Source organism: Dermacentor albipictus, chromosome 4, assembly GCF_038994185.2.
Source record: "Dermacentor albipictus isolate Rhodes 1998 colony chromosome 4, USDA_Dalb.pri_finalv2, whole genome shotgun sequence".
In the NCBI taxonomy this organism is placed as follows: domain Eukaryota; kingdom Metazoa; phylum Arthropoda; class Arachnida; order Ixodida; family Ixodidae; genus Dermacentor; species Dermacentor albipictus.
The window spans coordinates 169,281,195-169,297,287 of NC_091824.1; positions in this window are offsets into that span (position 1 = coordinate 169,281,195).

Below are 16,093 nucleotides of genomic sequence, written 5' to 3' on the forward strand. Positions count from 1 at the left end.
CGTTGGCATAGAAAAAATAATCGCCTCATTTAAACTCTCATCCGCTCCTGGCTGTGACTTAATTAACGCTAAGTTTCTAAAAAACACTAGCACATATTGTTCCATTATTCTTGCAAAGATTTTCCAGCAATCACTTGACAATGGTTCACTGCCTGCTGATTGGAAGGTGGGGAAGGTGATTCCACTCTACAAAACAGGTACTAAACATTCCCCACTGAACTATCGGCCTATTTCCTTAACGAGTATACCATGCAAAATTATCGAGCATGTTCTGTCTTCTCATATCGCCAACTTCTTAGAAGAAAACTCCTTTTTTTCTGAGTTTCAACACGGCTTCCGCAAAACATACTCATGTGACACCCAACTAGTATCATTCACGCATAAACTAAACCTATTGCTTGACCACTCTTCAGTTGCAGATCTAATTTTTTTGGACTTCGCAAAAGCGTTCGATAAAGTGTGCCATAGCTTATTAATCTACAAACTGCAACAACTAAACCTTGAGCCTAAAATTCTGTACTGGCTTGAAGTTTTCCTCACTAACCGTTCACAGTTCGTTTCAGCTAACGAAGCAACATCTAATCTGAGTCCTGTTTATTCAGGTGTACCACAAGGCTCCGTGCTTGGACCCCTCCTATTTCTCATATATATTAACGACTTACCTTCCTGTGTTTCATCTCAAATTCACCTATTTGCTGACGACTGCGTAATTTACACCGAAATAACTCGCGACGAGGATGTTATCAGGCTTCAAGCTGACCTTAACGCCATTTCTGCATGGTGCAATTCATGGTTAATGGAACTAAACGTTAACAAGTGTAAATTCATGCGTGTATCTCGAACTACCAGTGAACCACCTGTGTACTCCCTTAATAACACTCCATTAGAATTGGTAACAACTTACAAGTACCTTGGCCTTCACATCACCTCTGATCTTACTTGGAATACTCACATCACCCATATAATAAGTAACGCTAACAGAATGCTAGGTTACTTATGACGTAACTTTTCCAAAGCACCTTCTTCCTTAAAATTAATCCTCTATAAAACTCTAATACGACCTAAACTTGAGTACGCTGCTTCAATCTGGGATCCAGGTCAAGTAAACCTAATACACTCACTAGAAATGGTTCAGAATAACTCTACTCGTTTCATTCTTTCTAACTATAATAGAACCGCGAGTATCAGTGCCATGAAATCTAGCCTCAACCTACCGTCCTTGTTATCACGTCGAAAATTGTTCCGTTTGTGCCTTTTTCATAAATTATTTCATCACCCGCTGCTACGCAACAAACTTATTTCTCCGCCTCCGTATGTATCACCCAGACTAGACCACATTCATAAGGTTGACATTTCATTTTGCAGATCGAACGCTTTTTTGCAGTCATTTGTACCACGCACTTCCAATGAGTGGAATCACCTCCCCGCCTCGATAGCCACTATCGCAGATCACCAATTATTCAAGAATGTCATAGCTAACATTGTATAACTAGGAACCTTTTTTTTCATATTGTTCAACCTGTACTCACAAATGCCTTAGCTAACATTGTATATCTAGGTACCATTTGTTAAATAGTTTTGTTTATACATATTCATATACATAATTTTCTGCACTAATAACTCCTGTTTGTTGAATTTACCCGTTTTTGCTTGTAACCACTCCCCTCTATAATGCCGTAATGGCCCTGAGGGTATGATTAATAAATAAATAAATAAATAGGTGGCGGTAAGCGTATAGAAGTTTCTGTAATCAGAGAAATTCACCTACTCAAGCCTAGATGGCGCTATGCGTTTTTTGGTTCACAAAATGGAAAGACGAAGTCAACGAAACAGAAAATGACTCCGGGAACATAGCCAAAGTATGCTACAGGAATTAAAAGGGCTACATTGAAGTCTAAACAAACTGAAAACTTAACAACATTTGAGAACTTTTCTCTAGACAAGGCGGTCTAGATACGTTCAATAATTCGACATGAACAAAAGTATTACTTGACGAATGCTTACACCTTGCTGTACTCCATTTCAAACGTCAGGTGCGACGTTGTGGAAGCTACGCAAAAAGGTCGGCGACCAAAATTTATCACTCCGCGCGTTCTGTCAATGCTTCGCTGCGCGCCAACGGAGTTCGTTTGCGCGAGCATGCACGCGAGGTTCCTTGGAACGGGCTGCAGATAGAAAAACCCCAAAAAGAACAACAACAAAAATCAAAACGATCTAAAACAACGCATTAGCAGCCGTATACCGTGGTATGTTTGTTTCTGGGGGTTAAAACTTGCTTCATTCAATTCTGAGCCTATGTAAAAAACAATTGCGCACAACTAGGGTAAAAAAAAACCCATCCAACTATATCCAAGTGCGAACGCGGCCACTGCAAGAGGTTTTTCTAGCTTCCACAGCGTTGCTCCCGATTTCTGCAACAAAGCATAGGTATACGTAAGATCACATTTTTGTTCATTCTTCTATAATGCGAATACCGCGGAAGCTTCACGGCAATACCTGTGTGTTTGTATAAGGCTCATCACTGCAGTAACCTGCAGGCATCATACTATATACGCACGTGGAAGCAGCTGCACGCATGGTGCCCAATACGAGTACGTTTGCGTAGATTGCTCTAAAAAAAGGGTGAAACACTTCGCTACCAACCAACAGAAAATGCATTCCACACCCATCGACGAAGATGCGCACCGATTTAAAAGTAAGCATCTTAATGAGCCCTCTGCATTTATGGGAGAAACGATCGATGGCTGAAGCGTATATACGCATAAGTGCTACAAGGAAAAAAACTGTGGTGGTTGTAGACAATTTCGTCACGACCTGCTCGGCCCTGTCATCTTGGTCAACGAGACGTAAACCCGGCTGCTTTCTCATTACTTCCCAATGTGACGCCAATTTGGCTCTTTCAAGATGCCATCTGCGATCATGGAACGTTGAGTAGGCCAACGAGGGAAAGGCAACGTTAGTGAATGGAGAATGAATGAATGAATATTTGATGTTTAATGGCGCAAGGGCCAGGTGTAGCCAAAGAGCGCCATGCTAGTGTTAATGAATTCGCAGTGGACTAGTGAATAGAGAAAGACATGGAAGTATGTGTGTTTGAGTGTGTTCGTTTTAACACTTCATGTGTTGGCTATGGCTCGGCAATTTCTATTGATATATGCCATCGTTTTGTGTGAATGGCACAGGAAGACATATGAAGCTTCGCTCGCGCTAGACAGGCAGTGAGCTCACTTGCTTGCGACGCGTAACAGTAGCAAGACTTCCAATAATTATCAGGTAATCACACCATGACAACGTCTACACATTCAACTGATGGAGAAAATTTCACACCTAAACATGCAAACAACAAAAGGAAGACAGGATAAAGACAGCGGTGTCTATATCCAAAAGTTGAACGCTCTGGAGAGGTCGGAAAGATTTGTAGTTTTTTTCCAATATCACAATCAATCAATCAATCAATCAATCAATCAATCAATAAATCAGCAGGGGTGGGGCTTCTGTGTAACGCACAGGTGCAATTTCTTTATTATTTGCTTTAAGTATACTTTCAACAACAATCCGTGTGTTTGTCAAGACTTGTAGCACATATTGTAGTTAGAAACCAAAGAAGGCTTTTGAGCTTGATTTCAATTACAGGTCGGCAGGCAATAGGCAAGTTCTTGTTATGTTTAGACAACCAATCACAGACCAACGGCACAAGTGCTTGAAGTGCAAATGCATGTTGCGTATACTTTGTTAGAAAGACTTAGTTCCCTCGAACGGCATTTGAAATACAATGAATAAATAAAAACTCGGTACAATGAAAGCGATGGAGACACTCAGAGACAGTTAAATAGGCTACAGGTTGCGGGATAACCAAGTGTGGTGGTGACGTCAATCTCAGACGTATTGCTTCAGAAACTGAAAGGGAAGCGGCACAAAAGTAACTGTAGTACACAAAAGAAGAGGCCTGAAGTTGTGCCGTATTGCCATAGTGTGGCTCACAATCTAAAGAATGTCGCCACTAGATACCAAATTCCGGTAGTGTTTTCGGCTCCTCAGAAACTGTCAATGTTGTGCAGCTGTATTTCTAAATCAAGTAAAAAACCAGATTGTGAGAACAACCACGCGAAGTTTGTAGATTGCAGCGTCGGTGTGGTTTATAAGATTCCGTTGTCATGTGGCAAAGTGTATGTAGGGCAGTCAGGCCGCTGTGTTAACGAGCGCCTTAGAGAACATGAGCGATCCATACCAACAGGCACAGGTTCCCATTTGGCTCAAAATTGTAAAATATGCAAGTGCAAACCCATGTTTTGTGATACCACGATTTTGAAAAACAGCCTCGATACCACCACCCGAGAGTTATCGGAAGCATTCTTCATACAGTCGTTAGGGTCACAGTGCATTAGTGTGCCTTCTTTAAACTTGTACAGTGCTGAATATGGTTTTTTAGATTCTGTCGCATGGGGGCGCTCTTGTTATCGGACGTTGGTGGTTCCTGCTCATGGTGCTACTGCGCATGCTCCTCTAGTTTCTGCTGTCTATAAAGGAGTGACGCAATAAAATGATGTCAGTTTAGAGTAGCGCCTTGTCCTGGTAGCCTTTCTTGTCTCCGTTAAATTGCGCTAAAAAAAGTATTCATGGATCCGCACAAACTAGCCCGCCAACGCATTGTGCTGAAGTGAGGCAACGAATAAAAAAACTATTTCCACGTAGTTGTAGCCTCGCAAGCGTGGAAGTGCACTTCGCCTACCCCCCATCCCTCAGGTGACATTCAAAGTAAACGCTTAACAAAATTCTTGAAGTCGGACTCGAACCACTGCATACGAAGCAGTACAGCCTTTATTGACCATAACGGTCGCGGTCGCTTAACAATAACGTAAATCACCTCATGTGATCTCACTATTTAACGGCTCGCTTGAGGAAGTGACACGTGGAATACAGGACAGGAAGCGCCTTGTCCTGTCTTTGTTATTTCTTAGTGGGGTTTCTCTGCTGGTGCTTCATCTTTTGAAAGCGTTATACGTTTACTTCTTCAACGCGTCCGGCGCGATAAGGCCATACGAACACTTCGTTAATGTGCGATGAGTGCCTTAACGAAGAGGACGCGGAAAGTTATGTCGCTAATGTAACTACCATCTGCCAAGGTTGTTATGCGACCTCGCGTCTCCAGATGGAAGTCTCAATTTGTGCCCTCCCTCACATGATGTGAAAGCAACCGTGAGTAATCGTAGCTGCGTGATGTGGCGGTATTGTTTCCCTATTGCATCAGGCTTGAATTAAATAAAGTTATATCTACTTCGCACTGCACAAAAAACTACTAGATCTAGCTTCAATTTTTTTAGCTGAAGTCTGCGATGCGCATTAAGTGTGCAGCAATGATTTTGATTACGCTTGCTGCATGTCACGCGAAAAAATTATTCAATTCAGCACACACTTCAACACAGACGCATATGTGATCGCATTATCCTACTTCACAAGATTATCAACAAGCGTATTTATGTTGACGCCCCCTTTTCTTTCGCCAGTTCTTCAGCACGTGTCACTCGCCGTTCCAACCCGCTTAACATCGTGCCATTCATGCCGTTTTTAGACAGCTTCAAATTTTATTTTTTTTCCTTTCACAGTCGAATTGTGGAACGATTTAGATGGCGCATTACGTGAAATGTCTGTTAATCATTTTGTGCGAGAATTGCCAAATCATGTATTTTCTTCATGATACTGTACTGTTTTCTCTGCAATTCTTTGCACTCACATTTGTAATCATGCACTTTTCTAATATTGTTTATGTATAATCTTCTGTACCACTCCTGCAATGTCCCAATTCATGGGATAGCAGTATTTGTAAATAAATAAATAAATAAATAAATAAATAAATAAATAAATAAATAAATAAATTCGGCGACTGATAAAAATTGAATCATTAATCTGCCTTATTCTTAACAATATGGTGGGGAAAGTACAAAAAATGATAACTCCAACATGCTCACCATTGCACATCGCGTTTTAACACTCCGATGCCGAGTGTGTGAGAGGTACTCAGCTTTAGCAACCCCGCTCTGCGGACGAATACACATGTCTAAACACGCAAAAATGCAAAGATACACTTGTTACGTAAGTACAGGACTTGCTCAAGGACGAAATAATGACAATTTGAGTGATGTTCTTTGTCGAGAACGTTCTATTCATTACAGTGTGCAATTTAGGCGCCATCAGGCAGGTTTCAAGAGAGGCATTTCATTGAGTCTTGTCTAAATTGACGTGTCAGCGATCATCAAGAAATAAAACAAAGCAAAGGAAATCCTGTTCCACTGGTAAATCTTCTAATCAGACCCCAAGCCTATTGATTCAGCGACCTGTGCCTTAGCAACAACACATGAGCTCATGCATACATATCAACGTGCTTGTGCAGGGAGGAGCTATTACTTCTCTCAGAGCCGGCGGCCATAGGGTGAATTATCCCAATGTCGCTCAGGTGGAGAAATTGTCAGCGATGCCTACCAGGCTAATCCCGCCTTTATACAGCAAGATCGCCACCACCACTAACCTAATGTGCGACGCGACAAAAACGTGTCTGTAAAACCTCTTCATCAAAGTGGAAATAAGAAATACATTACTCCCTACCGTCCAATATCAATAACGTCAACTGTTTGTAAACTACTCGAGAACATCATTCATAAGCACATATCGGAATTCCTTGAGAAACATGATACACTAACTGAACACCAGCATGGATTTAGAAGAAGGTTTTAAACTTGCACCCAGCGCGTGTAAACGCTGCACGATTTTGTCGACTCAACAAATAATGGACTCTAAACTGCTGCAATTTTTATGGACTTTCAAAAAGCTTTCGTTCGCGTGAAAAAATTAGTTTTTAAGCTCGAAAAAACACAGCAGAACAGACAACTTGTAACATGACTGAACGCTTATCTTAGCAATAGCCAGCAATATCTCCTTCTCAAAGATCACCTGCCAAAACGGCTTCCAGTTGACTCTGGCGTCCCACAAAGCTCCGTGCTTGGGCCATTACTTTCCTTAATCTCTATTAATGCCATTGTACGCGATGTCTCCATTAACATAACCTGTTCGCCGATGACTGTGTGCTGCACCCCACTGTCAAAAATTCTGCCGATCAACAAGGCATTTCAGAAAGCTTGTGCGTGGTGTGAAGCCTGGCAAATGTCCATCGTTAACAAAACAGTCTTTATGAAAATTACGAACAGGAAGAATCATGTTACCTTCGTCTATTCGACTAATAATATGTACCTCTCTGAAGTTACAGAGTAAAAGCATTTAGGTGTTTTGATTAGCAATAACCTTAATTGGACTCAATATACCAACCTTGAAATTAGCCATGCATGCCGTAAGCTGTACTCCGCCTGAAGAGCACTTAAGCTCTCTACACCTCAAGTCCGTCTGCTGGCATACGAGACAGTTACACTGCCAACACTTGATTATGCCGCGATTATTTGAAACCCATACACAAAAACAAATATTGACAAACTGGAAAGAGTGCAAAAGCAGAGGCTGTTTGTCTTGCTTTTAATAGTTTCGGCCGCACATCCATAACTGATCTATTGTCGACAGCCAACCTATAAACCAGAGAGACCACTATTCCCGTTTGAAAGTTCTTTATCAATTAATTAAAGAGCGTTATAACATAGACACGACAGAACTGATTAATTTCTTCTCTGTATATGCCACTAGGCAACGCCACCATCTATTAATAACGCCATTCTCTACTAGAAGTAATTGTTTTAAATATTCCTTTTTTTCAAGAACTGTTACCGATTGGAATAGCCTAACTAATCATTATGTGCTGGCGCCAACGCTAACATCGTTTGTATCTAGCTTAGAGTGACTGCAATTCATATTTTGTCGCGTCACCAGGTTTATGTGAAACCTGTATTGTTTGACTGTTTGTGCAAATTTTGTTTTCTATTCTATGCTAGACGAAACCACCCTGCTAAAATCTCGAAAGAGGAGATTGCAGTATTAATAAATAAATGCTATGCTTTCGCGACGTTTCAGCAGTGAAAATAATCGTTCGAACTTGATCCAAATCAGATGGTGTAGATGTCCTTCGACACGAAGCACTTGCGGCAAACCATCGCCGTAAAATTTATGCACGCAGTCCGGCGCGCGCAGAATGTCGTGCTTCAACCTAACAACGAAATGGAGGAGGTCCGTGCACTGTACCTCCGGTAGTTGTAAAGGCAGAAGACCTTCTAAACATTGCAGTATCGTGTTTTTTATAACGGGTTAGCATTACTGAGTTGCGAAAAAGGTCAAGTTACCCGGCAATAAGCGTGACACGGATATATCCAGGAAAAAGGGAGGACATTATGCAAACTGCGGAGAAAACATGTAGCCATAATGCTGGTAGAAAAGGTAACATAACTGTTGATCTCCTATTACTGCAGATTTATCATCGACATCCCAAAGCAACAAAGAGGTTATGAGAGACATGTGGATGTCTTCGGGCTCAGTTTAACGTAGACGCGATGCTCGGCCATGCTCGGCACACAAGCGTTCCACCCAATCAGAACGCCGGCCACGGCCATCGGGAATCGAACCCACGACCTCGCGACCAAGATCAGAACACTACAACTTCCAAATCGTCGCAATGCGCGAGTATACGCCCCAGCTACAGGTTGGAAACTATTTTATCTTCTTTTTAGGAAATAAGACATTTGTGAAGCTCACGAAGCCCACTGTATGAGCATCTGTGTAGTATAACTTAATACGTCACGTTTCTATTGAAGCTGTCGACACCGAAAATTTAAAATTAAAAAAATTCGCTGCGCAAGTTCAGCAATGAAGATATGCCTTCTCAAGATAAATCGTTGCCGTTTTAATAATTTCTCAGTCAGAAGTGTTGGCTCAAGCCAAGCGTTCTAATGGAAACAGATAGCACATGTTTTAAATATGCCTCTCCCATAAATTTGTAAAAAGCAATTCAAGACAGTGAAGAAGTCGCGTGTGAAAAAAGAAATTCACGCCTTGCCACATATTTGTTATCATGTGCTAGTATACAGTAAAAGTAGTGATAGTTAAACCAGCTTGTGAAATGTAAAATGAGCTGGAGCTGGACCTCCTGCAAGACGATTAAGTACGCGTTGTCCATACACAGACACTGCGGAATGCCCTGCTTCCAACAAAGTTCACAGCGGCCGGCATTTCTGAGATGTCCTTGGGAACACACTTGGCCAGCGACAGCGCCGAGCCACGAAGTAGGTGAGATTCCGCGAGGCGACCCCCGCGGGTGATCTGCGTCGCGCTGCCCTCCTTCGGACAGGTCAGCGAATCGACGCCAACTGTAAAGCGCACAAAACGTAAAATACGCATCCAAAAGATAAAAACAAATGGCAATATTGCAATCTGAATAAGCCATATATATTTAACCAAGACTTCGTGTCACGGTGCAGAAACACGAACAACCCAATAGCTAGTTACAAGAGTAAACATATACGTGCCCAACAAAACAAAAGTTTTTGAAAAATGAAGTCTCTTGGCACTGCCGGCTGCGGGTCCGGTCTGAGCGAGTGACTATTCCGAGACGCAGCCGGATAAAGGCGCGGGACAGGATTTCCTGCCCGCCGAGAGAGAGAGAGACGAGCGCGCGCGCGTTCTGGCGTAGGTCGCTGCGCGGACGCTGGCTAGCTGAGCCGGAAGACCGGCTGGGCGCGAAGCGAAAGCGGTCGCGAGCATCGCTTCAGGCCGGCACCCGCTCCTTAAGCCGATGAATGCGTAGCGCGATGAAGCAGTTGTTGAATTTGTAAAAGCTGGGTAGCGACGCTCAGGTGAAAGCTGGCGACTCCCTCGCGAAGATCTTACTCTATTCCGGGGATTTGCTCCGTGAGTTAGGCCAACACGACGCTCCCCTCTACCTCCTGGTTTTATTTATTTAATTATACATTTATACGTGAAAGCAATAAATAATTTTACTTGAAAGTGGCTTTGGCAGTGATCGCATTCTCTATGAAATTGGAGTTGTCTTACAGTAAATATTCTAAAACGTAAATCATACGTAGATGGGGTGCTGCGGGGCCTCGCTGCACGCTCACTGCTGTCAACCGGCATATATCGTAGGGGAGGGTCTGGCCTCCAGGATACTCCAGGCCAGCGCATCGTATTAGAGCGATGAGGAGATAGTACGAGCGCCCTTGTTAATGTCTATACTGCAAATGAGATCGCGATAACTTGCTACCCATCGCTGTGGACGCAATACCTTGTTAGACTAACTTGCGATTTTCGATCAACAGCTACATACTGTTTATTACAGAGCCACCTGTGTGTGAAACTCTTATCAATGTAATGCTTGGAACTACACCTACATACCTGAGATATGGAGACAATTAGTGTATTGTTTATAAAGCGCATAAATGCCGTCCTTTATAGCCCAAATAGCACAGAAGTATTTATTTTTTCTGTGCATCAATAAAAGTTGGAAAATCATTAAGCTTTTCCCTGAAAAAATTCATTACTGAAAAACGAAACACGAGTAAACAGCGTGAATTTTCTCCCCTAAGAAAACGCAAGTAGCATGCGCGAAATTTTCGAAATATGAAAACCGAAGGCACCGTACGTTGGGTAGAAATGCTTGCGCCGATGACGAAGCAACTGCCAACGCCCTTCTGTTTGGGCGTTAGTTCATTTGCTGCTGCTGGCATATGATGGCGCCCGTGGCTGTCGGGGCCTACATGTTGTTTTAAGAAAGACAGACATGGAACGAGAGAAAGAGCCGGGCACGTGCTTGACTCTCATTGGTGCGCGGCGCTCGCATTCGCGTTTACGGAGCCGCGTGGGGCGATTTTCTCTCGGGACTCTGTTTCCATTCCCACAGGCGATAAGTTATTCGCCGCATCTGCCTTTTTTCGCATTCACACATGGTCGTATACTTTCCAACAGCGCACGGTGGCGCGGTATACAGAAAGGCTACCGAACCATCACCAAAATATACAGTCGATGGCTTGAACGATTATCTCTGCCCCATTATGAGGGCCAGAGGGACTTGGTGCCCACGCACACATACGCACAAACACGTACAACGCGCGCCACTGATCGCCCCATTGGCCGCGCGAATCAGTGGCGAACGCGCAGGCTGCCAACGGCGCTCGGAAGCTGCGCCGGGTGCCGGACGCTGCCCGATATAGCTCGCGCTCGAATCCCCGTCACCACCTCCGTCGCTGTGGAGAGAAGGCGCGCGCGGCTGCTCCGGGGCGAGAAATACGATCGCCGACCTTTGTTTGAGTAGCCGTTGTGTTCGCGAGCATGTGCGCGCGCTTCGGGGCGCCCACCCGTGTGTGTACGCCCGGGCGCCGAGTCGATGACCGCTCTAACACCTGCTTTGCCGGATCATTTTACGAGCACGACTGATATGGCGGCGAATTTCGAGCACACACACCGACATAGCAGACGCGGTTCCTTTTACAGCGCGCGAGATGCGCGGGTGTCGAGCAGACTACACGACGGTAGACAATCACAGCACTGCACGGGGGCGCTGCCGTGCCAGTCGCGGAAACAAAACAGATCATGGAGAATCACGTGAAAGGAATGATAAAAGAAAGTCTGTGCGGTTGCACAAAGGGTAGCGCCTTGCTATTTGAGGCTCGAGCTGGTTGCCTAAGGACAAAAACGTACCGGGGCAAATATTTGCAACAAGTTGAGACATGTGTATGCTGCAACGAAATTCCGGAGTCCACTGAGCACATCCTAATGGAATGCGATGCGATTCACCCAGTGAGACCCGTAGGTAAAGAACACCTTCCAGAAGCGCTAGGATTTAAAGTGGGCGGGATTATCAACCGGTCATACTTGATTACATCAAGCAGCCTATAGGTGATCATTTCTCAGGGGATGCCAATAAATCATCAGAATCATCATCATCATCATCATCATCATCATTGTCACCGGACTCTACCTGCAGCAAAAAATTACAACTACCGGAGGTACAGTGCACGGACCTCCTCCGTTTCGTTGTTATGTTGAAGCACGACATTCTGCGCGCGCCGGACTGCGTGCATAAATTTTACGGCGATGGTTTGCCGCAAGTGCTTCATGTCGAAGGACATCTACACCATCTGATTTGGATCAAGCTCGAACCATTATTTTCACTGCTGAAACGTCGCGAAAGCACAGCTAGCCTTGCAGCCTTACGTCAACGGCACGAAGCAAGTCATGAAAAAAAGCAAGAGAAAAAGAGGTACTTGTGCGAAACAACCTTTCTTTTTCTGTGTACAGCTCACTTTAAATGTCATTTGAAGCGTGCTCAGGCAGTTGAAGAGGAAGAAGACAATACAGAATCCGCAGATTTTCTCGTCTGATGCCTCTTGAAGCTTCGTTGATCTGCAGTGGTGTTTTGGCTGAGTATCGGGTGGTTTCAGGTTTTTCACTAACCTTACATTAGTCCTCGATTTATTAGCATTCCTTGCATTAGCCGCCTTGGACGGATGTCGACCAATTCTCCTGGTCAGGCGTGATCCGCCTGGTCAGCATCCCTGCCACCTAAAAAATTGCCTCTAGATTTATTATTTCACAGTGGTGTCAGCACCATTCGTGTTGCGCTTATACCTGCCAATGGAGGTTCAATCAGGCTTACAAACCCACAAGCTGTCCAGAATGAACTTAAGACCATGTCCAGCCACTTCCACACCATCACTGACGTGTAGAGTGAAGGTGTAGAGTGTGGCGGTCACCAGACGAGACCTGCGTTGAAGACCTACTAAAATCCACTTCGTTCGCTTCCACCCTGGTGAGTGCTTTTATCTCACCTCACCTTGCGTACACAAAGGGTCTAGACTCCTGGGCATAAATCCTGCTTACGTCCAATTGAAGCTGTGAACAAGCATTCTGCAGCAGGCGTCATTGCTAGTTCCCGTTGCAATCGTCATGTAAGTAACGAGGGGATTACAACTGAATCAGTAGTTGCCACGTTTGCGGGGACATCATCTCCACCAGAAATAAATGTGTGACCTCTTTTGTCCGGTGCAGAACCACTCGCGTCACGTCCAATCCAATGTAAGAATTGTCGGAGATTTTGCCACAGTGCAGGAGGACGTAAGTAGAGCTTGCGTTGCCGCACCTGTTGAGATGGTCTCCCCTCAAGTGAATGCTCCGCGCAATCTTAATAGGTCTGCCTCTGTGTTGGAAAACACCCAGAAGACTATTCGTACTGCTCAGCTCGCACTCAAGAAATACAAATTCTTGAAGTAATCAAGCGCCGTCGATGCTCCCGAACAGATGGATTTGCAGTTGTTAAAAACAGGGCCTTCGGATACTCTAGTGTTACAGCGCGCAATACTCCAAGCATGGATCATAATCTCTAGGAAGCAATTGACTCTGCTGTGAAGAAGGCAATGGCTAAACCTATGAATAAGTTTATATCCATAGCCTACCAGAATGTTTGGCACAGATCAGTTAAAGCCAAATGATACAAATAATGCAGACTACTAAGGCACCGATGCAGTCCTCAGTATCTAACACCACACCTCGAATGCTTAGGAATGAGGTAGAGATGCCTTCTACATCTATATATCAGTTGACAAGCACAACTCCGCCATTCCAACCAGGCAAGGATGAGTCCTATTATTCAGGCACCATTACAGATATAGAACTTGACGCTCGAGCTCCCAAACGCGTGGGATCCCCAATTTCTATGATTATGGAAACAAACTAAAAAAAAGAGTCAGCCATCGCCGATGATTAAAGAATGTATCCTAAAGGCTGCAGTTGCCTCTACTATGCGATGAGCACAATTGGACAGTTGAAAGTACTGCAATTAAACTGCCGCTCTATATCCTCAACTTTAACAGGTTTATCCTACCTTTCTAATCAACCTAACCGAGATGTCGTACTTCTTCAGGAAACTTGGCTTGCACCAGAGAAAAATTTTTATTTGAAAGGTTTTCAGTCTTTTCGATTAGATCGTCACTGGCGAGGTGGAGGATTATTGATACTTGCTCCCACTAAAATTTGTCACAAGGCAAAAATTTCTTTTCAAATCATGGGCTCCGACAGCGAAATTTTGGCAATAGATTTGTCTCACAGGGTATCATCCATTTTCAATTATAAATGCTTATTTCCCCGCTGGTGTAAAAAAGTACGCGTCAACTTGATAGGACTGCGGCTGCTTGTAGAAAAAACATTTTGTTTGAAGGGGACTTTAATTAACATCATGTGTTGGGGGGGCTAAAACAGATTTGTATCGCAAGCGACTATGGGAGTGGATTATTGATAGTCACCTTCAGAACACAGGCCACGTAACATTTGTTAGAGGTCGCTTTCGCTTGGTGTTAGGTTTAACGATTTGCAGCGCTGGCATCAATGTTTCGACATGACTAATGGTTGACTCAGCAGCCAACAGGGATCATCTTCCTGTGTCATTCGAAATCATTTGTCCAATAATATTTTTAGAATACTAGGCATGCACATTTGTGAATCACAATAAATTTAACACTTCCCTGCGTTTATCTGCTTCGAAACTTGCCAATGCCAATGATAAGGAAATCTTCAACCATTTCTTCGGTTCTAGAGGGTTCCTGGAAGCAAGCTGAATTTGTCATCCCTTCGACTAAAGGCACCGCTTGTCGTTGGTGGAATGATGAGTGTACGCGTGACTATAGAAAAAGAAAAGCCACTTGGCGAATTCTTCTCCATAATCACTGCCCGACAATTTACCTTGACCCAAACATACTCGGCCGATACACCGAACCTCGAGGTCACGTGCTGGGCCGATTTTTCGAGGAAGGACGCGAAGGAAACGGCTTCACGGAGAGTTGGCTTGCCAAGGCTGGCTGAGTTGACGTGATGCTCCTTGCTACACTTTATTCCCTTCCTCCATGCTTGCACACACCGTATAGCACATGCAAACACATAGAGAGACGTACGCGCTCGCTCGCCCACTGACGCACATACATAATAACATGTACGCGTACGCACTGCAGATACTCACACGTAGAATCGGCAACAAATTTTTACGGCCCGCGGGATTTGTGAAAAGTAAAACTCTTGCTTGGGCTAGTTGTTTCATGCTTGAATTAGTAAAGGCGAGGCGCAGAAGACCAGGACTCAAGAAGAACACAAACGACAGGACCGGCGCCTTTTGTGAAAAAGCTGACTATCTCCGCAGCCTCACAATGCAGCCTGGTATTCGCGTTGCCAGCGTCTATCAGCATAGGCTAACAATATTGTAATGTGCGGTTTTACTGGCTACGTTTAAGAGCTGCTCGAAAATTCAACTTTGTATGAGATCCCAAGGTCCGTAAACGTTTGTGTTCGACTGTACGTAGATAAAGGTCTTCATGCGAAAGGTTAGGTTGTAGCTCTGGTGGAGCATGCTTGTCAGTTAACTGCACCGCGGAAGAGGAAAAGGAAGAAATTAATACTAATGCACTTCGGACGATAACAAACCGTCACTCATCACGTCACTCTGTATAGGAACAGAAAATCTCCACCGACCGCCTCATTTAACTGACGACAATTAAGTGACGTTTGAAGAGTGGAGTTGGAAACTTAATCGGAACAGTTAGAAGCGCGTGGAGCGCGTTACTCAGCAATATCTCAGTTTGTAACTTGTTTCTGGGCAAGCTTTTCCGATAGAAATCGCATTTAACCCTTTTCCTTTTTCGTAACTGACTCAGTAGGGGCAAAAATTTGAAAGAAAAAAGTATTTTCTTTTTGGAAAAGCGAAGCAAGTATCTTCAAAATGATTGGTAAAATCTTCGGAATATAGGCAACTATAGTCGAAGTTGGCGGCATTGGCGTCATCATTACGGGGCTCGTTGCAGGTAGGCAGTGCGGGAGTACACTCTTAAAACAAAGGATGTTGTCCTTACTACCCAGTTGTCACACTATTTACTACCTTAGTATAACAACAATTGGTAACGGTAGAGTTAGGTGACATTACTGATTTTACTGACGAGTTTCAGCAACCAATTCCATACACAGCATCACCTGATACAAAGATTCCAGCCCATAATGCATATATAGGACCAGCTCTGGCGCATTCCAGATTGGGTTTGATATATCTGTTAAAGGCTAGAAATTTTGTATCCAGTGGTGGCTAACTGGGTTTGGAACTGGTAGAAGAAGCTCATTAGTAAATGTGGGTATCTTG